Source organism: Anopheles coustani, chromosome 3 (genome assembly GCF_943734705.1).
Source record: "Anopheles coustani chromosome 3, idAnoCousDA_361_x.2, whole genome shotgun sequence".
In the NCBI taxonomy this organism is placed as follows: Eukaryota; Metazoa; Arthropoda; class Insecta; order Diptera; family Culicidae; genus Anopheles; species Anopheles coustani.
Window position 1 is genome coordinate 38,316,253 of NC_071288.1, and position 25,524 is coordinate 38,341,776.

The 25,524-nt window shown below is 44.9% G+C and overlaps 1 long non-coding RNA gene across 2 annotated transcripts; it reads left to right on the forward strand.

Moving 5' to 3' along the window:
* Positions 1-1,871: 1,871 nt before the first annotated feature.
* On the forward strand, positions 1,872-24,958 carry LOC131258829 (uncharacterized). 2 transcript variants are annotated; one of them, XR_009178109.1, is made up of 3 exons: positions 1,872-2,013; positions 3,671-3,989; positions 24,515-24,958. It is a non-coding gene; the product is annotated as an uncharacterized LOC131258829 (long non-coding RNA). The 2 variants fall into 2 exon arrangements; XR_009178108.1 differs by having other exon boundaries at positions 1,876-2,026.
* The last annotated feature ends 566 nt before the right edge of the window (positions 24,959-25,524 follow it).

Consider the following 25,524-nt stretch of genomic DNA (forward strand, 5'->3'; position numbering starts at 1 on the left):
TGAATAATGAACGCAAACGGGAGTGAATTAGCACGCTTACATTTCGGTCAGGATTTTTCCTCCCTTACTGTCTGGGAATGGGTGCAAAATACGGCTATGGTAAGGGGAAAATAGGGTCAACCGGGCAAATACCGCTCGGCATGCATCTGGAATTATGAAACGGAAGCCGGTTTCTGTTGGGGCTTGTTTGGAAAAATCAAGCATTCAAAGTTTTGAGAATAAACTAAATGGTACATGGGATAGAAAGATTAAATGGTTTCAATATAGTAGAAACCGAATTGAAGTAACATTCTCCCAAGAGAGCTATTTAAAACGGTTATTAATCATATCGATTAAAAATGGAACATATTTTAATTGTTGCTCCTAGTAAAAACTTTATTACATCCATAACATATTCTGATTCGTTTCGTTTTAGCGAAAGTTGTGGGTTTTTTAAAATTTTGCATGGGTTTTTTTTCTCTTTTATGTTTTGCTAAATTATTCGATACGCTAGCGTTTCGATGCGTTATGCGGGCGGTACAATAGAAATTGGTGCTATTTTTGATCTTTGAGGTCAATTTATGACGTCAGTTTTTATTGGAAAAAACATAATTTTCAAAATCAGAATGATTGAGAGGGAGTAATAAAACTCCAAAAACGCCAAACCATAGTCAACAAAAAGCTGCCGTTTTGAAATTGGAAAAATCTTCAAAAATTTCTGAGTTACAGCATGTTGAAAACCAAAAGACCGCCAAAAGCGTTCTACGGGTGTTCAACTTCTCGGAACTGATCGTATAGATAAATCGACAATTTTATCATAAAAGTTTGTTTGGATTTTTTTAAATCAAAACTTACGTTGCAGTCAAAATGATCGCTTTTTGGATTCTAGGGTTAAGATAAGCGTGTTAGTTGTTTGTTGAAGTTTAAATCCTTTATTATTATTTTTAATATATTGACTTTATCCATCAAAAGCTTAAATATCCGAATGCAGAAAATATTTTGAAAAAAAAAAATCATTCCAACCTTAATCAGATTATTGTCATTTCAATCAATTTCAATGGAAAAGACATAGAACCAACTAGTTTTTAAAAGAGTTACTCAAATATTAGAACATTTTATTTCATTCCTAAAATCAAATAACATGCACTTTTCGCGAGGGTTTTCCTTCTTTCTGTCAGTCGACGGTAGAGCTGGAATCGTTTAAATGGGACGTTTTCCGTCGCTTCTATCTTGACAACCAGATGGCGCTACAGTTGCCCCATCCGGCGCATTCCTTCGTTGACAGCTGGAAAGCCGATCGAAATCGCCCGAGGAGCAAGGCGCGTGCGCGGCACTCCGGAACAAGGCCAGGAAAAATCCGAACCAGGCTTTTCCGACGGTCGCCACCTCTTTCGTGAGCCACCGCTACTCCCCCCCGGTGAGTGTCAAATTTTCACTCCCTTCGCTGGGTTCTATGAGAGCGAAGCGGTTCAATGCAGAGAATTTGCTCCGAGTTCGCACGGATGCTGGACGCGCGTTGATCCTGTGAGCGGGATTTGTTTTGGAAAAAAGACGGGCCACCACCCCCGGATGGAAGGAGCGAGTTTGTGTGTGTGCGTGTGTGGCGCTGCGGTGCACAAGGGCAAGGACAGTGCAGTTGAGTACCGTTTTCTACGCTCCCCAATCCGCTGGTGTGCTGCGGTGGATCATGTTGGGAAAGCGGTTCGTGGAAATTTCATATTTTCTGCTCCATCACTCATGGCTCTCGCAGGGAGCGGCAATCGCTCTCACTCTCTCGGCGAGCGGTGAGTTCCCGCATGGACACAGGCACCGTCGGGCACTTTTCACCTCGTGACGGGAAGAGAATCCTGGCCGTTCCGAGGGTCAGGCTTTTCGGCTTAGTTTCGGTGTGACGTCTCCGTTCGACAGACGTTAGACGTTAACGACGGTATCGCGGCGCGTAGAGCATCCGTTCGGGCCGGGAGTTTGTCCGATCTAACCTGTTCCTGGACGGTCCCGGACCACATGGTGGTTCCGGGTTGACGTAGTGCGTAGGTGCGTGTTGTAGGTCAGTGCGATGGGGTTGGGGAAAACGCCGTGCGGGAAGTGCTAGCCGTGTGTCTGTCCGGCCTTTGCTGGTGTGACAGCCTCGTTCAGAAGTCAGCAAGCCTAATGGCACCGACTGACAGCCCTGACACAGCCGGAGAGTGTTCCGTTCCAACCAGCATTCCAGCATCCCGCCACGCTTCTCCGAATATGAGAGTAGTGGGGGTCGATTCAAAAGGAAAACTTCGATCACAAAAGGACCACTTTGGCGAGTAAGCAATCTGATTTGCCGTTCCCGAACTCCACCGACTACGCGTGTAGTGATGCTGCCTGACTCGGTGCTTACGGGGTGTAGTGATCGGCCTCTCACCGCCCGCCAGGGTCGGTTTGCGTGCGAGTTCTGAAGTGGGGCCGTCGTTGTGTGCGCTCGCATCCGGAAGAACGTGCCTGCCTAATGGGCGAAGCTGTCAGTCAAGTGTGTACCAAACAACATTCGCTGGATGCTGGATCCCGTACCACCTCCCCCGCTGCTCGCTTCCCCGGTCGTGCGTGGTACGGGATTCGGTGGAGCAAAGTCCAGGCGATACATTTCGGTATCTTCTTTACTTCAGCGGGGTTTTTGCGAACGGACCAGGTCGCCATTACAGATCGAGCCGTTCCGGTCCGTGCGTGTCGTGTGTTCTGGTGCGGTGTGAGTGTGCTTGTTTAGGCGTACGTGTGCCCAACCGGTCGGTGCTGGTTCTCACGATCCTGCGATTACAGTTGTTCGACGAAGGCTTTGTCCAGCTGGCGAGCGTTTCGAGTGTTCCGACGTTCGCTAGCGGGTTAAACTATCGCTTCTGGTTCTCGTGCGTGGCCGTGGAGTGTGGTGGAATCGTCCGTGTGGAGTAACTACCGGGGAGTGTTGTCCAGCCAGGCAGACGCACCCCACAGTGTGGCCAAGTATATCCGTTACGCAAACTTCTAGTGAGGGAGCTCGGAGGGGGGTTGGAGTGAGTTCCGGCTCGGCAGGATTATGTTGAAAGCGTTAATTTATCAGCACCGTTCCATCGACAAGGCTCGCACGCATCCTCAAACGGTCCTAAGTGCGAAGGGAGTCGGGGAGGCGCGATTCCATAAATGTTCGAGAAAGGACACTCGAAGGGCAGCGGCACGCTAGTACAACACGGAAGCCTCGCGGCCCTTCAACTATTTGCCCGTGCGGACGTTTTATTTCCATGGACCGTTTAGCGTGATTGCACCGTTTGGTTGCCGGACCTCCGTACATCGGTAACGTTGCCCGTGGTCAGCATTCCGGTCGGGCGGTGGTGGAATGCTGCTTCTGGCAGCAACTTTTTCCGAACCAACCCTGTCCGTGCGGGTAACCGTGTTTTATCGTTTCCGTTTGACTCACACTGGCGAGCACGACAGGATGAAAAACGTAACAAGCAAACCGAATGAAAAGTTTTCCACACGGGAGTACACCGGTGCGGTGATGAAGCCATGAAGGTGGTGTTTTTTGGAAGGGGGTTCTAAGGTGGGGGAGGGGGAGGGGAGGGATATTTTCAGTGGAGCAACAAAACAAATGGTATCCATCCCCGCCACATAACTCCAGCCAGTGGTTAAAGTTTATTAAGGATGAATTCGCACCGTGCGACCCTAAAACCGTATCCATTTCCTTTTGCAGATGTGGTGCTACGAGGAAAGGAAAAACGACAACCGACGTACAACCGAGCAACAAAAAAAAAATGAATCGAAAAGAATGTTGGAAGGTTGTACCATAAAATATGTATCCTGAAAGGAAAAGAAAAAAAGCAAGCGTAAACCAGTGTTGAATCTAAACGGGCGGATGGCCGAGTGTTTTAGACAAGCCCTCGGTGAATGGTGAATAGAAACGTAGTGAAATTCAGTGCAACTGATTGCGGTTGATTGTACCTTACAGCGGGGTTTGTTCGGCGGAGAGCAGCAGCCCGGAAAAATAACGCTCCGGAGGAAAACAAAAAAGGGTAAATATCTGCCTCACGGCGCAAAACGGTTGATTTATTTGTTTTAAACAGAATTTTGGGTTACATTTTGTATGGAACATTTTTTTTTTTGAAAACTTTCTTAAGGAATGAAATATGATATCGGAATGAAGTATCGTACACAACTCGATGACAGTTTGCCCGCGGTTTAGAATGGGTTTTCACCATTTTTATTCACCTCTACAGGAACCTTGCTTTGTTGCGACCTTCGAAAGTTTATCCTTAGATAACTTACCTTGAATTACATGAAACAACAACTTTCTCTTAACATCGTGCTTCATTATTTGTGGGCAACAAGAAACGCTTTAATTAACGACAAAGCGTGAGAGTGAGCTCGGTGAAACTCGATTCTGCTTCAATGACAGTTTTCCAACTGGCCCGGGGGGGAGGGGAGGGTGAAGGTAGCGAAAACCGCGAAAAGAAATACCCATGCCACCCGTCAGACAACAATCTCCGCCCGTCCCGCCCTCAGGGGCGACTTCCACTCCAGGAAGGACAGGTTGGTTGGTGTCCTTTTTTTGTTTTTGAAATGGAAAAATTAAATAAAATGCAAAAGTGGGAAAAGAACAACCCAACTTCTCGCGAACACGAACAGGCGGTGTAATGAAAAATGTTGCAACGGTGATGACAGGGTTTAATTAATTTTTAATGGTCCACTGACGATGTTGCCGGCACTCAGCGCTGGCGGTTGTCGAGCGTGTTCGAGGGTTTGTGGATGTGAAATTTATGTATCTTTTGGATTTTTTCTTTTCGCCTGCCATCATGGTGCGCTTCGTTTTTGCTTCATTATTGGAAAATAAAAGCATATCGCACCGGCGCTCCGAAAACATATTGCCAATCGACCGTTGACAGGCGGAACGGAAAACGAAGCTCATTCGTTGCATCGCACCGTGGCGTCGAAAGGTGGGAAAAGGCGAAAGTAAACTAATCACACAATCATTTGATGGAGCAGATTTCGTTCATTTTTCTAGTTTTTTTTTTTTTTTGGTTTCACTAGAATGGTAGATAATTTTCTCCGGTAGATCACGCAAGAAAACCCATCATGTGCCTGCTGGCGTAAAAACAACCAAGCATCAAGGGATGAAAGTGAAGAGGAAACTTTTTGTCACCATCTACAACGTCAAAATTCCTCCCCTCCCGTCCCCCTCCTTCTCCTCCTGCTGGAAGGTCCAATTTCTGTGCAGACTTCCACGTAAGCGACGCTTTAAAAGTGCTCGTCGCTCGGCGATGATGCTTTTGGGAAAACCGAACGCACGCGGCAGAAATTGTGGAAGCGAAATGATGCTTTTAAATTTACCATCACGTGCGCCCAACCTTGGTGCGTACCGTCGCGATCGTCTGTCTGTGCGCGGACGAACGTTGCCGCTTTGGTGTGGTTGCGGGGAAAGTTCGTCCGATAAGGAACGAATAGGGCGGGTGACGGTGAAATTCTGGCAAAAGTGCTATCAAAAGCATCCATTTCCACACGCGTACAACGCGTTCTTCGGGCGGTGCAAATTGTATCTCATGCGCTTCCAGGGAAAGTGAACGAAACAAACGGGCGAATGCTAAATAATGCGAAAGCGCCCGTCAGCAAACGGAACAGGAGGAAGGAAAAATGTTGGGAAAAACTTGTTTGTTGACTTTTCTCCGGATGAGTTTCTTCCGCCGGTCCCGGTGTGATGGTTTTCGTTTAATTTCCTTCCACCCAAGCCTTGAGGGAGGGTTGGGGGAAGGGGGGAGGGAGGGAGTAGGCGCAACGCTAAGCTGGCTGTTTCCGCTTTCCCAGCTGGCTGTTTAGTGAGCCATCGATAGCGCGCACGGGGGCGGTTAGTTCCTGCCGCGTCCGTGTTTTTCTTTTTGATTGGCAGATGCTTTTTTAGTTGTTATTGTTGGTGCTCATTTCATTGCCGGAAAAAGAAGGAAAAGACATTTCCCGACACCAGCGGCTGCGCTCGCTGCTTTTCCGGAGCCGCGCGTGCGGGTGGCGTTTGAGCAATGGGGCACTTTAATTAAATCGAGCTTCCATTCACGGACGATTACGGCGTTACATTCGAGAGCAACATCTTTTGGGCTTCACTAGCATCAAGTAAGAAATGTTTCGATTCGCTTATTGTTTGTCTTATCACATCGAGATGGCTTGAATGGGAGGTCGTATATTTTATTCTTTAAAAAACCTTGATTTTATTCATCCGTTGTCAACTCGCGTTATGCTTTGCGTCCGACTTTTTACATTGCTTGCTGGTGAAAACTAGGGGGAGGAACAAATCACGGTATGCTTCACGTAATGTTTTGCATAACACACGCATACACCGAACGTGGACATCGCAGGGCATTGGCTTATCTTTGTAACAGTGTCATAAAACGCAAATAATGGCGTTGTCATAGCTAATGTGCTGCCACTGCTGCGCCAACTTCAGCTGTTGGAAAAGATGGAAAATGAACGGTGACGGCCGCTTTTGGCCACACCCTCGCCTAAACAGCGCTGTTGTGCGTATGAATGTCAACAATCTCGTCTTCATCAAGCAGAGGTCGACTTACATGTCGGAAAAGACAAAGTTCGTACGTCCTCCCTTCCCGTCAACTTCAGCCCGTGCCGGCGCCGTGCGTGAAAGGGCCGCCCGGGAAACGAATTCGCCGGAATGCTGTGTTCGTTGAAGTAATGCCGCAATCTTAGCATATTTTCTAATTATTTTCTCAATTCCCTGCGCCGCCGATGGGCCATACATTAATTTGAAAGCTGCCGCTTTCAGCGTGCGGTTGAGCGAAGGGAGATTAAAAGTAATGCGAGCAGTCGCGCGTGTTTTCCGTGCACCGGGGGAAAACGATCATGCTCGGGGATAACAAATATGTTTTGCTTAACAAGTGTATCTTTTGTGTTCGGCGCGAAAAGGTGTGAATGTGTTTTCGCGTCTCATATGAGATAATGGCGGAGCGGCGTACGATGTTTTGCAAGTGAGGTATCTTTCATGGTGTAAAACAAATTTTTCTTACGATGTTCAGACAAGAAGAGGGGGTTATTCATTTGGCAGGAAAAAGTGTTTCCAACAGTGTAGTTGATGTACAAATACTCATGTTTCGTAATATTTGTTACGTTCATTGAAAAATGAATAAATAATCGTATTATGTAAAACAATATAAATCAGCAACGCTAAGTCAACTGGGTCACACAACACCAAATTATTCATTAATTATCAAATTCATATTATTCTCAAAAACAAAAACTACGAATATTGTAAATTTCATTACACAATTTCATTGTATTTTTAAGTTTGTCTTCACGTTAGCTCAGACTTTTTTTTCGCAAATTATTCAATATTATTTAAGCTGTTAAATATTTCAAAATTATTATAAACAATACCAATACACATAGATCTGGGGGGGGTCCGCGACAGCCGAGTTCACAACCAACAGAATTGACCCTCCCCTCTATAAGAGGGCTAACTACCCACGTATGCACAGATAAAGTGTCTGGTAAAGCTTTAACGGGCAGGCATGACCAAGACAATTATTACGCCAAGTCGAAGAGTACATAGAACGTTGCAAGTTACTTGTAACCAGAACCTTTACTAGGTCAAGAAACAATTAATTTTTTGACTGTGATTTTTAAATTATCCATTCCTTCCCAACCACCTTTATACTTATTGGTAATGGTTGCTTGTAAGAAGAATAAGAACTTTTTTCATGATTTCATAATACAATCAGACGGAGGTTTCACTGGATAGATGTATAAACATTTCTTCAAATAATGTGGTTGTTTTCCTTCTCTGTTTTTACGACATGACCTTTGCTACTATTGTGTGTACATCTTCTAAGTCTTCAATTTAAAGAAAAATGATTTCAAAAGATTGATAAGTTAGATAATTTCTCATTGTGGTCCGTAAACACTGAAGATAATTGATACGTTCACCTAAATCATCCACAGAGCTAATGTTTTCAGAAATGCTTACTTTGTACTTAAGATACTTTATAATTGGACTTCTAGAATAAGAACAGAGCATGTCTCGTAGCCATTTAAGGATTCATATCAGCGGATCCTTCCGACAGCGAGCCTACCCAGTGCCACAAAATCTCACTGGTGAAAGCTTTCTCACCATAGTGAAAAAGTGGCCTTTTAGCTGGCCCCATTTTGGTTCTGCCTTCATGCCCTGTAGGAATTGGCAAAGCTTTGAAAAAAAGCTCGGAGCGTAAGCTTTGACCAGCCACGCCCCGCGATTGCTTCGCATTGACTTCTGCGTTGGTGGTCGTGCACCCGTGGCTCGGTCACCGTTCGCGCCTCTTCTCTGTCTCATCTCTTCTTTCTTTCTTTCCTTAGCCAGCTTGACTTCCTGAATCTATCGCGCGTGTCTGTTCGGCAGTATGTCCACAGCGCTGGTACGATGCAGTCCCAGTCGGTTGGCTATGCGTGCTCCGTCCGATTTGCGCACACGTTCTTCCATGCATGCATGCGGCGGGGGTCTTCTATGCGGTGCGATGTCGTCGCGTGTCGATCCCGTTCCTTCCTTCTGAAAATAGCAAACTATACACGTTAGGCCATCGCTGGCTCCAACAATCACCGTTCTTGCGTCCAATATAAAATACGTTTTGATGCGCTCAGACATCACAAAAAAAAATTCTAAGTCCAAATACAGAATTTTTCAGTATTTTTTTTTTGTTTCAGAAATCGAATGTGCATCATCTGACGACATACTGATGTAATCGATTTGTTCGTGACCCAAAGGGAAACAGTTTTTCGGCTCTAACGGGCAAACGGTTGAAGATAGCTATTTGCGGTCTTCGACAAAGTTTTGGTTAACAATAAATTACAACTTTTTTACTTGCACCACTTTCGTCTCCGAGGCTGCCTTCACCCAATATAAATAAAATTAATAAAACGTTAATTTTTTTTTGCATTCAAAAAATTAACTAAAACTTTGTCCTTGACTGTAAGGTACTGCAAGAAACATAATGAAACGTTAGGAAACAGTTTTATCCGAGCGAAGATCATTTGTAATTTTGTTCTAGTTAAAATGTTCTGTACTGGTATTGCGGCGGTAGCAACCCGAAAGGTAAGAATGACACATGGAAAAGGTATATACCGCGTGGCAAGTGTACGGTTGAGACCGCAGCGTGTTTTCATGGTCGATACGGACATTTAATAAAGCGTGTAAAGGAATGATATTCCGCTGCCATCTATGGCATGCTACCGCGTCGGCTAGCAGCGATAGACTGAAGAGTATATTAAAATCATATCGCACGCATGTGAACGCACTGGAAACGAATGAAAGAATGAAGAGAAATCCAGAAACGCGGTACGCGTCTGTTGGTGTGCGTCTGCTGGTGCGAACGAATGATTGAAGCTAACCTATACATATTTACACATCGTAAATCGCAGGGGGTACCCTGCTGCAGGTGTGAAAGCGAGGGAAAAAAATAAAAACCGAGACAAAAGTAGTAAAGCTTATTTTTAATTGCGCCGTTCGACGCTTGGAACAGAGAACGACGCAGAATGAGCCAAATGAGAATCTCGCCTCATCAACTTTGTGGGAGAGGGGTGTTGGAGAGGAATGAAAGGGGAGAAGAGTGAGCTAATCGCCCGTGTACAGATAGGACAATACATACAAATATTAAAGCTCCCGACTGATTCTTGCGGACTGGGTAGTGTTCGCTTTATTATAAGCCTGCTGTATCGTTTATAGCTGCCTGTCATGATATACTAGATATTATTGAATGTTCCGGGTTTCTTTTATCGTTTGCAATGACGCATTATTTAAAGATTGATATTGGGTTTTATTGCTAAATGGAAAGGATACATAAGAACTAACTTTCATGTAAACTATTTTGTTTACTTGAAAATTAAAAATTCCTTTCCAAATAAAAAAACAGCATATTCCTGTAAATTTTGTGATTGCTGGTTTACTAATTATCAACTCCAAACAGGATTCTAAAGTGAAATAATTGAGTGAACTCCCAAATTAATTAACTAAGATATCGTAGAAAAATATTTAATACCAACAACGTATACCTCGCCATCAGCTTGGAGTGTCATGGAATGGAAAATTTAAATGCGTACAAGATTGCGAAAGTTGGCTTTCAAACAATCAATATCCACCCGGGCTGGAAAACCCAAACCCAGGTTTAATATAATCATGCTGGCAGTCAACCTCCCGACACCGCTGGCGGACGAATTTGTCGCACCGAAACTTCCTAAAACAATGACAAACTGTTCGGAGCGGGTGTCGGCAGCGAAACCATCACCAAATTACCCAGGCACACCCTTCGGTCACCGGAAAGGGGGACGGAAAAGCACAGCTGTCGCCGGACCGGGGACCGTAGGAAAATCTGCAATTCAATCGAAAGCCTCGGGAACGTGTGCAGGTGGCTCCGGCGTGAGGTCTCTAAACTACCGCACCACCACTTGCTGCCGGGAACCACCTTTTGCGAAGCCCTAGCAGGTTAACATTCATTTGATTTGATTTTCTTCACTCATTTTGCCATTTTCATAAATAGCGTGCCCTGGCGGGGGCCCTTCGGCTGCCTAATTAGTTCATTTCAATTTACCCTCTCCAAGCGGCCAGTACAGTTTCCGGTTCCGTTTCCGATTCGTACCGTTCCGACCAGCCAGCGTCGCTGCTCGTACGCCGTCAAGCGGAACGGTTGGTGAAAGCAAAAAAGAGCACCTTCACTTAACGGAGCGAATGGAAAGCATCTTGCACCGTCGAGATGGTGTTGGTTGGACTGCCACGAGTATTTGGCAATTTTCTCACGTTCCGCTGCTCGACGCCACTCCAGCGGAAAGGTGCTACCGCAGCCGGGTTGGATAGCAAAACGGTGCTAGAATTCTCGATCCAGAGGCTCTCGTTCTGCCCATGCTCGGTGGGTGCTTGTGTAGTAATGATATAAACTTTGCCTGAGTGCAGCCAGTCCGTTAGGGAAGCCCTGTTTTTTCCTTTCCTTTCGTCGGGGGAAAAGAAGCGATGTGCGTCTTTTGTACCACACAACTCAGCGCTTCCGGGAAATTTAGCCACATTACACGAACAACGTGTTCGAGGTAGGCGGGACATTAACGAAGTGAGCTACGGAGGACCTACCCGACAGAAAGGCGCGAGCTGACGACACATCAGAGTAGCATTCAAATAAAATTCTAATTAAAGCAACGCGCGTCCCGAGTGGATTGGCCAAAGGGGTGGCGAACCGGTTGGAAGGGCGCCTGAACAACGCCAGCTGAGAGGAATCACACTTTAGCGCGCTTCGTCGTGTGCTTCGTCTTGGGAAAAATAGAAAATAAAAATAAGCAAACCGGGTACGGAACGGAACGGGGCAAAGAATCTAGCAAAATTGAATTCCTCCAGGCTCCACCAATACTCGAGCGAATCTAATTGTGCTGAGTGGTGGTGCCCGGTAATGGTTGGCTGCAGAGTGCCATTTTTGTTTCAATCAACCCGCTCTTAGTGGCTGCGTCTGTCGGTCCACCCTCAAGGGTCCCCCCACTCCCAGTGGCGCACGTCGGTTGTGTGCTTGTGACGGTTGGCGTGAAGATGATTCGTTGTTACCCGAACTGCAACGGCAAAAGTTCGCCGGGTGGTCGGTCGTTTGATTATACTTTCTTTTTTTTATTTTTTTGTTGGTCTGTTTGTTGTGTCATTTCCCAATGTACTGGCTGCCCGCATAATGGTGACCAGTGCGATGACCACCACCACTTCGCAAAATAGACTATCGGACTATCGTGTTCGAGATCGTGGGAAAACAACGGACTTGCAACGCTCGCCGGAGGTTGTACTGGGGATGAAAAAAAAAAAAACGACAAGTGTGCGAAATGGAGATCTTCGGAACATGGAAAAACCCGCCAGTCCGTGTCCGTTTTCTACATTCCTTACCGTTGGAAATTTGCTCCCGACTCCACCTTTTCCTCCGCGTTCCCGAAATGGAGTGCGACCGTTGCAGAATGGAATCGGAATCTGTTTCCCACTCGATGGCAGAACACTTTTGACAGCGATGCCACAAAACGAGCGTTAGACGATTTGACGACGACGGCGACGATGTCTGTGTTTTTTTTTGTCGATTGGATGATCCATTCGATTCAATATGTCCTGAAAGCAGAGCGCCGAGCCCCGGCGTACAACACAATGTACGAGCATGGCTTGACATGATAAATCGAATTAATCGCTGCCAGAGCAACGGCGAGGCTGGCTGGCATCCGTTTTCGTTCGTCTTCCGCTAGGAAAATCCATCCCGGGAGCTGTTTCGGTGGGGAAAAAAAACGGGCCATGTCTTTTCGCCGCACTAATTCGTTAGCATTTTTCCACTCCCCCGTTGTTTGCTACCAACGAACCTCCTCCGGCGCCGCCGGTGCGGGAAACAATCGCGATGGAATCTGGATCGTTCAATTCGTCCCAAAATCAATCAATATTCATCGGCGTGCTCTCGTAATCGGGAATAATCTGGTTTGCCGAGGAATTACTAAAGCTTTTCCGTGCGTTGCGTAGAGAAATCTTCCAGGATGGTGATACTTACCTTACTGGAAATGGTTTTGAAAACGAGAAACAGAACTAGAACTCAAGAAAAACCCATTAGTTAGATCTTATGTGAAGGATTAGCTTAAGAATCTTCAAATAAAGTACATCAAAGTTTTTGGAACCAAGTGTAGACATGCAGGTTGTATGCGTGTAATGCTGGATTATTGAGATGAAAGGTAAATGACTTATTTGAAAAAAGGTACAGAAACCATATGGAATTTTATTTATAACAGAAAATAGTTCGTGCTTTTCGCCAGATCTGAACTTTTCATTTAATGTTAAAAAAATCTATTTTCAAGTTAAACAGAAAAACAATTAGGTGTCGGATAAAGTGTTTACTTGTTTACAAAAATAGATGAAATAGCTAACTAAGGTTAAATTTAGTGAAAAATGCTTTTTGAAACACTAAATAAATAAAAATAAGAGTTCGAAATATGTAATGATTTTAATAACGACCGTTGATTCCTTTTCGAGAAATATGCTAAAGAAATTTGTTATTTTATCGTGTAAACCACTAAATTTGGAAGTACTTTGTGCAGTTTATTTTCCAAATTATCCAGCCAATATGGTTGAACAAATAATTGACATTGAAATAAAAAAAAAAAAATGTTATCGGAAAATTAAAAGAGAAAACTAAATCATCCATGTAGAAATATTTTTTACTTAGTTTAATGGAGATTTCCAAACTAAATCAATCTGTTTCATTTCCGTATAAATGTCGTAATTTTGTCAGATTTCATAAGAAGTGAAGGATGCTAGTTAATTAAACATAAATTTCTGTTATTGGTGATTGAATAAATAATATAAACACAATTATAAAAATTGGAATAAATCGAAACTGAATCATGAGCCCCAATTGAATAGAACGCTTGGTAAATAGTTCTAGTAACTTGTAATTCCTAGTCTTAAGCCTTGTATCCCGCCTCCAAGAATTGGTTTCGTTTAGCGGCAGAACTTGTCCTTGGCGTTTGCCAACCGTAGAATGATTTCTTCCACACCGTACGCCGACAAACGGCACTGTTTGCTAATGGCAATGTACCACCATTTTAATTCCAGTCAATTGCTTCCCTCCATTTAATTAGAGGTCCTCCAGGCGCGCACTAGAACGCCTCGGTGTGTAGGACGTGGGCGTGCCAGTGCTCGCGAAGGTGGCACTGCGAGTGCTTCAAAATTTGCCGCGCTCCAAAAGTTTCACGAGTGGTTCGTGGTACGCTGTACGCCATCGTCGTCAGTCGAGAGTTATTCTACACGCTCCGGGAACGTTCCAAGTACCGTGGAGGAAAAGTTCGGTTTGACTTCATAAGCACCGGCGCTCGAGCGGCACGCGGAGGGGCGTCGCACAATTGGGGTTGTCTTTTCCGCGGAACCTGCTGGAAGCGGCTCGCGGCTTTGTCACTCGCGGGCCTGAAACATCAAACATTAACGGGCGTCTTGGGCCCGTTCGACGGTCGGCTGATGGAGGGCTTCCCGGCTGCTTGCGCTGATGGCGCTCCTCACGTGGACTAAGCCCCAATGAGGTGTGAACCTAAGCGCCTCTAATCTTTCACTTGGAGCAACGATATGATACACCGGAAGGAGCTTACGCTTTCGCCGTTTCGGGGGTTGGACGAACTCAACTGGCGTGGGTCAAAGTTGCGCACCAAAGCCTCTTAATTATGTAAAATATTGCTATCATATTGCACTGCCACTGGACGGGGCTTTGGGAACCCCGGAAGCGGCATCATTTCTGGCGGCGTGCGGAAAAAAGAAGCGATTTCCACGTGTGATTTGATTGGAAAAGTTTGACGGGAAGAAAAAGAAATTTGCCTAATGCCGCATATGTGCTTCCCTTTCCTTAGCTGGATCCTCTTATTGAGGTCTGTTTTTTTTGTTTGAGCATGTCTTGTCTGACTTTCCCCGGTCCCCGGACCGATCCTCCGGCTGCCGGCGGCGCGTGTGGAAAATGCGATTATATAAATCGTGGTTCGCAAGCCACAGAAACACTGGCCGGGTAGCGTCGGGTTTTCCGGAACGGATTTTCGAGTTTCCTCGGAACGGTGTGATTTTCCCCTTGAGCCGCATGTGTGAGGGTTGCCCAAAGCTCGTTCGTGTGGAATAAAAATGCGTTAAGCTTCGTCCTGGGGGGAAAGGGCAGAAAGAAAGGAAAAGTACACAGGGAGCCAAACTGGAGCGTGAAAAGTGGAAAAGCCAAAGCCTGCCCCATGCGCCAGAGAGCCCCCAATATTTCCAAACCCGTGGCCGGGTTGCCGCGACCCGAAGATGCCGACCGCCGTCGTATCGTCGCATTAGGAAGGAATCCATTTTCCAATTTTCCAGGGCTTACCGCCTTGGTCGTCCCGGGACTGCGCAAACAAACATACAAAGTTATAATTTATATTTATCCTACCGCACGCCGCTCATTCATTGCTGCTTGGATGCGTGCACACGTACACACACCACCGCACCCCGTCCACCGGGACGCTCCCCCTTCCTCGGCTTCTTTCGCGTCCTCAGGGAGATCCCACCACAGCGTCCGGGCCTTGAATTGGGGAAACCGGAGCGTGTTGACACAGTTTAGTCAAGGCATCGGTCGGATGGGGAACGGAGGAACCCCGATCTCCCAGCCTCCTTGGTCTGAACTCATTAAAAGAGCGACACTGTTTTTGAAATTTTCCGTCTTCGGTTGCGGTTTGAAGAATTCCCTGCGCGCGCCACCGGAACTGTTGATCAAGATAAATATTTGTGGTGAAATTTCGGTTCCGTGCGAAAAACTATCGAAGCGCCCCGGCAGCGACCGGGGTTTCAGGGAACCCGCATCTCTCCGTGGCCCGTCGGGGGTTCGCTGCGGTGTCAAATTGATTTATACCGAACGCAAACCACGTGCCCTCCGGGGAAGAGGGCCTCCGGGTCGAGCGAGAAAGTTGTTTAATGGCCGACGCCCGAGTTGCCAGACGGAGGGAAAGCTTCTTCTGCCAGATGGTTATTCTTTTGGTGGGGTTTTGACAAATTAGCGCTCACAATCGCTCCATCGCGAAAGCGGGGGGGAGGAACAAACGGAAAAAGGTTACATTAGTGAGAGATGGATACAATTCCGCCCGTTTCTAGGGAATTTTCCTTTTGCAACAAACGTTAGATCATTCGTTGAACGACCCACCCAGGGTTCGATTGGTTTTGATTGGATATATTCTGCTGCTTCGCAAGGACTAGCTCCTAGAACCATCGCAACCCAACCTTGGACGCCTTAAAATGCAAATATTTTTTTGCGAAAATTATTAAATCAGCTTCAGGGAAATTATCATTTTCTTTCCACCTGGCTGACCTTCGCTCAAAACCCGCACCGCTACGGTGGAAATGCAAATAATCCAGCCACCCAGATTACACGTACCTCGTTTCGTATTCGTACCGGTGCTGTCGTGGGAAATGGTACGCTTTTCCTAATGAATAAAAGTGACTTTCCGTGAGTAATGAAAATATCAACTTGTGAGAAAGCTGTCGGGTGATGATTGGGTAATAGAATTATTCTAGGCTTAGCCTAGAAATTTGGCCTTTTTTCCGACGGATAAATGTGAAGTAAACAAGCAAAGAAACCTCCTCGTTACATGACCATGGGCCCGACACAATGGGATCCTTCCGAGGTGAAGGAAAACATTTCTCGTGCGCGGGGTGGGGCGAAAAACCACGACACAAAAGACCCATCCAATCTGCAAACAATAGTTGCGGAAGAACACAGTATTGCATCATTGTTTCATTCGGATGCTGACAAATTTGCCCGTAATGCAAAACCGGGGCGTTGGAAGGAACGAACGAAAAAAAATGGACCCATTTTTGTTGCGTAATGAAATCATGCTCCAGTTCACCGGAGAAAGCGAAGGACTTGCACGAAGCTTGGGACTTTGTTGTTCGGGCGCCTATATAGTGAACACTCCGAACCCAGCGGAGCGGTTGGCATTAGCAACTTTCGATAAAAAGACGCACCCCTCCCACCCCACCAATCTCCCTCCCCCATGAAAGCACGAAGCCTAATGGTGGATCCTTTTTAATTAATTAAGATTAAGAGGATTGTATTAGACTTTTTTCACTCCGGGCTGTCGGCTTCTCTCGTTTTGGTGGGAATGCCTTCCTTAGCGTCATCTTTGTTACATTCTGTCTTGGGGTTTTGCGGTTTTTTCTGTTAAACCCAACCGCCCCCCTACGCCGCCCTGACTGTCGGAGCTTGGAAGCTGTCAAGTTTTGTGTTGTAACGGTTTGAAAATTAGAGGAGTATAACCAAACATTACGCATTCGTTCCGTTCACGGTACTGGGGCCGTTCCAGCACCCGCAATAAAAGGTTCCATAGTGTTTGAAGTTTCGAATGGATGGAATGAAAAAGTTGGATTAAAAACACGCGGCAGAATGTGGACGGTCGTTGCTGGCTTCCCTCTGGTTTTTTCTTTCGCACATCCAATACAATCCCATTTCCCATAATCACATTCGGAGCCGCTAGGGTCGCAAGTGGAGGCTCACGAAGCAGACGGAGGATGTATTTAAATTAACAAAAAGAAAAAAAAATGTGTATAGAACAAAGAAGAAAAAAAAGGGCTGAAAATGTTTAGGATTCTGTCACTGAAGAGTCAACATGGGAGGATGACATGCAGATGCCTTGGCTCAAGGATTCCGTCGCCGACGGCGAGGACAGAATGAGTAGACAGATTGTGTGTGGGATTTTTTTTCCCTCCTCCGACCATTTTCCATTTATATTTCCCTTTTGTCGACTTCTGTCGAATGTTGTTCAACTAATGCTTCTCCCGAGCGACGATGACCTTCGTTTTTCCTCGGCCCCAAGTGCCATCGGCCGGCGCATTTTGGCCTTCGTCAAACTTGTCCTGTCAGGACAACAGTTACAACTGGAAGACACAAAAAAGCACGGACACAGTCACACGCCGTTTCATATTCAAGTCAGATTTTCGAACGAGGACTAGCGAGAGACTTGAGACGAAAGATTTTAGCACTTTATTTTGCTTGCGGCCTACACAAGGGTCGGCACGGATGCCTTTGACGGTGGGAGGCTGCAACCGAACTGATATCAAGCCCCCCCCTCGTCCGGGTTTCTTCCCCTTGCCCGACGTCTTTCCAATCTTTCCTACGTATGAATAATCCGCTCGTTGACGAGCGAGGCCCGAAAAGATGCCTTTGGAGTGGATTTTCGGCGGACGAAAATGGGTCAAACCGCCCAGACCGCTTTCGGGGCGAAAACCGAATCCGGCTACAAACAAGGGCAAAGAAAACCAAACAAACATGCTCGTGGGAGAGTGTGCAGTGAAATCCCAATTCCATCGCATATTTCTTCTTTTATCGGTGGGTTTGGTACTACTCTCTATTTTTTTCTTCTTGCCACTAGAACTCCATTACTGGAACAAACACTAGCTCGTGATGGGGAACGAGAGGGCGTGGAAAGTTATGCATAAAAACCGGAACTGAGACTTTCATCAATCACTGTTGGAAATAAAATTGTCACTCGTTCACCGGGGGGCTTCGAGTAGGAGCGAGTTGAAGGCTGGGGCGCGTTGATTGGACTCAACGATAGTCCGCCGTGTTTGCTGTGGTTTAAACTAAATGCTCTCGGAAGGGCGAGAAGTGCAACCTACTTCGTTATCACACCGAAAAAGGGCATTCCTGCGGCTTTGAGTGCCAGTCATGCTTATCGCAAGTCTTGGAAAACCCCAAATCCACATGGAAGCCGAATATTTCAATAGTAGTTTACACAATGTACAAACCCTATAAATAATTTCTTGTACCCTTATATTCGAATAATCGTACACAAGCAATGTTTGTTTAGTTGTGAGAATTTTTTCAAATGCCCAACTTGATAAACTCACAATAAAATTGATCAACTTTTTCTCAATTTGAGAAAAATAAACAAATACATTTTATTCCCTTGTTTGCTCCATGGTCTATGATCTAAGATCTTCATCATTTATTGCATTTGAGGAAAACGTGCAAGAAGGCGATGTTCCTAAAAGATATTTAGGACTTCATAATAATCAACTTTCGCGTGAAACTGAAAACTTATCGTTCCTTGTATCTACGTTGAAATGTGCATTCTGTTTCCATCATGGACCAATTTAAAAGATAAAACACCTATCTATGGCGTGTTTCATAAGAATGTTTGGCATTTTTCATTTGCAAGTGTTGCGAGAAATCATTGAATACCGCCATACATCAAACCCGTCAATTCGTGCACCAAACAAAGGTCGTGGAATGTGTCGCAAATCTGTGCTTTTAATGGAGGGATCGCCGAAAAACTACGTTGTTTTCGCTGCAAGCGGGAAAGCCGCTCATTTCGAAATCCTCGTCCGATGCAGTGGCTGGTCGCTTTATTAAGAAAACTGATCCCCTCCAGGGCAAAGGCAGGTTTCTACTATCATCCACATGCCAGTGATTGCGTTTATTTCCAATCCTTGTAGCAATCTAGCGACGCGGAGATTCGTTGTTCTGCAACGCGAACGAACGAAAAACACAAATCCTAACTCTTTTGTCTCCATCCGATCCGACGGCACAACTGGGAAAAGCTGTAGCCGAATAAGAGAAGAGGAACGAACGCGCGGCAGAACGGAACATGGCGTTTTGTACGGGAAATCTGAGCACAGAAAATCACGAGCGAAATGGAACACGAAAGAAAAGCGCGAAAAATCTGTACTCGCTCAAAATCTAGCAAATCTCGGATAGCACTCCCACCTCCCATGCCTCTCTGGAGTCCGCGCGCACAAAGGACGATATCATTCGCGTGAAAATGGCGCAACCAATGTGATACTTTGCTAGCACGAATCCTGACATAAATCTTCGGCGTGTCCGTCCTGCGTTCAGCCACTCGGCGTGTTCGTTCATCATCGAGCGGATTGTGGTGGAACGGACGACGAGGTTGCCAGAGCGGGCATAGGGGGGAACCCATTTGAGGCCACAGAAATCCACTTCCATCATCATCCGGGCTCCGGTGCGCGCCGAAATGATTTCGAGCCCCGCATGGAGTACGTATTTGTTTTTATTTGGACGTCGCACGTTGTTAGCAACCGCGCGAGCTGCAACTATTGTGCACCTCGAATGTCCCCACCCGTCACCGCCCGTGTGGCCCACCCTGCCTCCGCGAGTGTGTGACAAGTGGAAAAACCACAGAATCGCGTTCGAGCGCAAATGGGATGTGTTGCATAAAACCCCGACAACCCCGGAGCGCCGGTATCTTGTTATCACGTTAAGCCGTTTCATGTGGCTTACGTGGAAAGATACAATAAAAACCATTTTAAAACACATTAAATGGCACAAAAAAGTAAGTGTCGTTGAGAAATATACGCTAGCATTGTACGTAGCATTCAATGGGCTATTGAAGGCTAATGCGAGTATAATGAATTGGAAAATATGGTGATTGTTTTCTGTGCTGGTTGTTCAACCGAAAGTTCAATGGTTGGAATGAATGGGCTGATAAATGGGTTTCGTCGATAAAAGGATCATGAAATCAATAGATATTATCATAAATAGAATGACAAACTGTTAAATGCGACAATTACCATTTTTTGAATTCCTTTAATCATTCAAGCAGACAAAATATTAGAATAATGTTGTAGCAATATTAGCGCATTTTAGTAATGTAACTAACAATATGATGTGAATTATAAATGTCAAGAACACAATATTTTACATATTTGAAAAAACGATGATCGAAACACCATTACTTTTCTGATAAGCATATATTTTCACTGTACACAAATAAAAATACAAGAAAAAAAGATGTTATTTCTTCCTAGGTTGTGGCATCGAGTAACATGGAAAATAATGAATTATTTCTACTATAAATTATTTTTGAAGCTTATTTCAAATAGAACAGCAAAACTACTTGTAGACCAATGCATTCGCAATAAACAAATACATTTTTCAGCAAATTATAGTCTTAAGGAAGTCGGAACATTCACTGTTTCTTGAATTTATATTCTTAAGGAATCCAGCATAATAGTATAACCTTCGGAGTAAGAAGGTTTATCTTTTGAACATTCTGTAAAAGATCGATGAACATTTCACACTAGGACAAATAACGCTTGTATATTTATTTCTTCTTAGAATGTCCATGTTATTACTAGACAATTGTTAATGGTATTGGTTGAAACATGTATATAAGATTCCGCGTGGAACAAAACAAACCACATTTCTTTGACGCACTTCCCCGAATGCTTTCAGCAAAACGTTCGCCCCAAAACCCGTTATACAATCTGGGTTTCAGTTCGGTTGCATCGCGGGGACGCGGTTTAACGATTTTTGCCTTGTTGGACCATCGTCACCAGCGTCACCTTGTCACCGCGTATGATGTGGCCCAGTGGTGGAACCGGTGGGATTCGCCTCCGGCGTTAGTGTTTGATACCATCACGATACTGCAAGCATTTGCCGAGTTGCGTTTTAATCTACGCGGCTGCCGAAAGCTGTCACCGTTCGTTGCTGTGTACAGTTTCAATTCCTTTTTTCTTTCTGCCTCTACACGCTCTAAAAGACATCCCAAGGGGATCGGCGCTGCCATAACCACCATCAAGACCGTTCCAAGCACGGCGAAAAAGGACACTCGCGTTCCGACCGGCCTTCGGTATCGTCGAGAGTCCCGGTTTTGTGGTATTCTCGGTCGAACGGATCTTCCGCCTGGACGCTGGCCAGCAGGGGATGCTGCTTCCGGCACCATGGCAAGCTGGCGCTGCTGCTGCTGCTGCAGGGGTAATGGGTCATTTTCCATTCAAAGGACCGGCGAGAGAGCCGTCGGTATCGAAAACCACAAATCTATCAGCACCAACCGAACGGCATTTGGGCAAGATTGGGGCGGTTTTTGATTTTTCCACAACCCGCTCGCCTGCTAGCGATTGTGGTCAGCCGTAATTGAATCTAATCATTCCCGACAGCACTCGTATTTCGGTCGACGCCCGGCCGGTGGTTTTGGAGGGAAAGTTTTTTTTCTTCCAAACGAATCAACAGAAAACAGCGGTATAATTAATGTTAGAGCTACGAGCATGATTAATTGAGATTGAAAGCTCTTTAAGTAAAAGTTTTAATGCCATCTGAAACGATAGCATGATAGCTGTTGTATTGAGTGATGACGAAGCTTTTAAACCCTGTCCTCTTTGAAACAAGTTTACCAAAAAACTTTTCCTCTTCTAGTCAAATTAAAGGACTAGGAAAAACTTGTTAAATTGGTTATACAAAGAAAATTCAACAAAATTCGTTGTTTGATGTGCATCGCAATTTCAATGTAGAAAGAATGCATTTTTGAGTGATAAAACACCTGTGGAGAAGCAAGTTTTATGAAAACATGAATAAAAATAAAAACTTGGTAAACATTTTTAAACCAGAATAGAAACATGCAAACTTGCTCAATTATTCAATTTCAAAAATTAAACTTATTAGCAAGCTCAATTCTCAAAACATAATCACTCCAAGTGATGGGATATTGAAAATCGTGTTCGGAAGCAGTTAAGTATGGAAACGAATAAAAACCGAAAAAATATGATACAACTCCAAATAAATCGCAACGACGGCAAACCGCACTCGGAAGTCTAGAGTTTACTGAATATTTGTACAATTTAAGGCACCTTGTGTTTATTACCGATCAAAACAAGAATTGAAAAAAAATTATACACAAGCATTTTGGATTCCAATAGCGTAACAGTAGCTTGTCCTTGCGTAACAGTAACTTGTTCAACAATTTTGCGATATCGTAGTTATGAAAAAGGAATCTGAAAGGGGTATACGTTGTTTCATAACTGAGCAAAAGAGACATTTTCGTGTATAAAAAAATAGTAAACGTATTAAAAAGTATGTTGGTGGAACGAAATCCGGTAGAAGCAATTCGTAGGAGAACTTGGTGCTGGAATTGTTAGCAAATGTTGTTTGTCGTCTAATTCATTTAATATTCTTCACACTTCCACCTGATACAACAGTGGGAAAACGGAAATCCAAAACACCAAGATAGCGATTTTCAAACAATTGCCCATTGGAGGGTCAAAGCGTCCGGCAGGGAAAAGTAAATACTTTTTTTTCCTCCCCCTGATAGCCCCATTTCCACCACGAACGAAACCGCCGGGGTGTGGACAAGCGCCCTATGACAAACAAAACGTGGCAAAACTCGCGTTTCGCGGCGCACATCGTGGGCGCCCTTTGTGTTGTGTAGTGCTGTTTGCTTCGGAACGGTCCGCAACAATGGCATCGCTCGGGAAAGCGCCACCGTTCGTGGTTGGTTGGGAAATGCGGGGGCGTGGGAGGCATGAAAAAAATAAGCACACGGGAAAATGAACAAATTCACGCTGGACACACCACTAATCGCGTGCCGGTTGCTGGCTGGTGTCCTGGCCCAACCAATGGAGGTTTTTCCTTCGTTCGTGATTGAGTTGGTGTTTATTGTTATACGCCAGCAAAACGCGCCGCAAATACCACCGCTGGACGAGGTCCCGGTAGCAGGGTTTGGCGGAAGCACACCGTGTGGCTTCCTTTTTCCGATCCGAGACTACAATGGAATCGACGGAGGGTGGAGTTGAACGAAAAAATCCGGGCAGGTTAGGAGCGCTATATTTTTCACGTAATCCCGCCCCATCCTGCCCATTCGGTGGAATGCACGATTTGTAATCATTACCATTATTACCGATTGCGGAAATGTACCTTTTGTTACGCGCAACACGATAGTTATTTATTTTGTATTGCCCCATTTACTTTGCCGCGCGATCGCGTTCGCCATTTTGCGCTTCTATACTTGCTATGAAAATTAAACGTCAAACCGCTAGCCCTCGTTTGACTTCCGTTTCTCTTCGGTCAAGGTCATTATGGACACACTAGCAGGGCACAGTGTTAGGTAGACTAAAGGCAACAGCACAGCAGAACAATTTTGCCGTTTAAAAAATTCGCTCGGAATAGTTTCCTACTTGAAATTAATATTTCTTACAGCCAGCGCGTCCCAGCGTACGGAAAAGTTTCCATTTGTTAAACATCTAGGGCAGGAATCAATTTTCAGTAAATTTAGCAACCATCTGGCACGCGGCCAACGTTGGCTGGCAGCTCTGTTTTTGAGAATGTAAAGAAATTACAAAACAATATTAAAGCCACCGCCACAGTTATAAACTTCATCTGCATCAGCTTCCACACGGAAATGTGCACCGTTCAGACAGACATTTTGCAATAGCATGAAAAAACCCCCTCCATATTACAGGCCAGACTTTTCCGAGCATTCTTCAACACTACCATGTTGGAAACTGCCAACCTTCACAACGCCCCGATCGTAGTTTCGTAGTCCATGCTGGAAAGTGGGAGTACCAGACGGGAATTCACTGGACAATTATCTGGGTTAATAATCTTGGCACGGAAGCAAGAGATGTTAGCAGAATAAGGCACTCGAGCGTGAAAACATTTACAGGTCGTTTGTTTTTTTTCAGTCTCTCTTTTTAGCTTGTTTTAAGCATTTCAATGATAGGATTGTGGTGGATTTGGTGGTGAATATGTTTCCTTGTTTGTGTTTTTGTAATATTTTTTCTTCTTCTGGACTGGAAACTATTTTGCAATATGTTTGCTCCGTTTTACACTTAAAGTGAATGCTGCATAGAAAGACAACTATTCTACTAACAGTTAAGTAAGTGAAAAATTCAATTCTGAATTGTATCAGTTTAGTGTAGTTTCGAGATCAAAATCAATTTTTCTGTAACTAAGTTAGAGTTTTATTTTATTATGTGTGATTCGTCCAAATGAGCGGGAAGAAAAAAATACTGAATGATATTAGTGAGAACGCTTGTTCGATGTTTAGTCTTTTATTTGTACGCAACCACCCGTATTTGTCTAAAATTTCTCTATGTACAACTTCGACCCGGTGTCGATGGCCGACCTCAGGGGTCTTTTCGCTGAAGGTATCTTTTTCTAACTAAATTGACAGCTGGTGTTAGTAACGAAAAATGTTTCTTACAATATTTATGATTAAAATGTCATATGGCACAAATGATCAGTATTAGTAGGTGCTCTATGCTTCATTCAATGTATTGAACCATCTAACTGTGTTGGTTTTCTCTTTTCAGGCTACTGCTACCAATTCTACAAAGAACTCAACTAAAGTATCTGGTCGAGCATCGAAAAACTCAGCTTACCATCCCATCAGCCATCGACGTCCGCAGGAGTGAACGATGTATTTCAAAACTGATACTGTTGCTCTAAAAGTGCCCAAGTTTAAACCATTCCATCGTAAAAAAGTAACGTGGCTGGCAGATGGAAGCATAGGCTAGGAGCCACATGCCAGTAGCATTGAAGCATTAGTAAGGGAAGAAAAACAGAAAGCACCAACCGCGAACTAGCACCCGACGTGTGATCTATCGGTGAAAAATTCGTTTGCCTGCGAATGGTATGTAGGAAGCGTTTCTCAAAGAACGAACCTGAGGGTGGTGAAGGGCGCGAAATGAAGGAAGGACGTTGACGCCCTCTCCACAGAATGTTGCCTGTTCCGTCGGTTGCGATTCGAAACTCGTGTGCATGTCGGTCCAAAGTTAGCCAGTAGATCTGGTGTCTGCTCGATTCAGTGAGTTTGGAAAAGTTCAGTGCTATGCGTTCGGCAGGCTGGGTGGGTGTGAAAGTTTTCCTCGTCGTCGAAAACTTCTCTCCACAAGAGGAATCTTTGGCCATGATTCCAGTTCTAGCATTTTCGCTCGTCTGAAAGTGTGGATTGAAGTGAATCCGGTGTGTTTTTCGTTTCTCACTCCGTGTTGTGTATTTTGGTTTATTATCGTTTTTTGTTGTTCGTCCCATCGAATGATGGGCGAAGGAAAGCGTGCCACAATTTGGGGACGCTGTTCGAAGCTCAAAGTAATAAATTAGCTTCTATTGAGCCACGTTGATCGATGAATGGGAGAAGTCGGATGAGCTGCTTCCTTTTTCGCTGGTTACGACTGGTGACGTTGTAACATCTGGTGCTTTAAAATTGTGTTCGATGTGTAGCCTGGGAAGTTTGTGAAAGCTGGAAAGCAGATTGGTTGAAAAGGTGGAAAACGTTTCCGCAAAATCAGCTTTAGTGGAGAATTCACGAGGTTAAACGGAA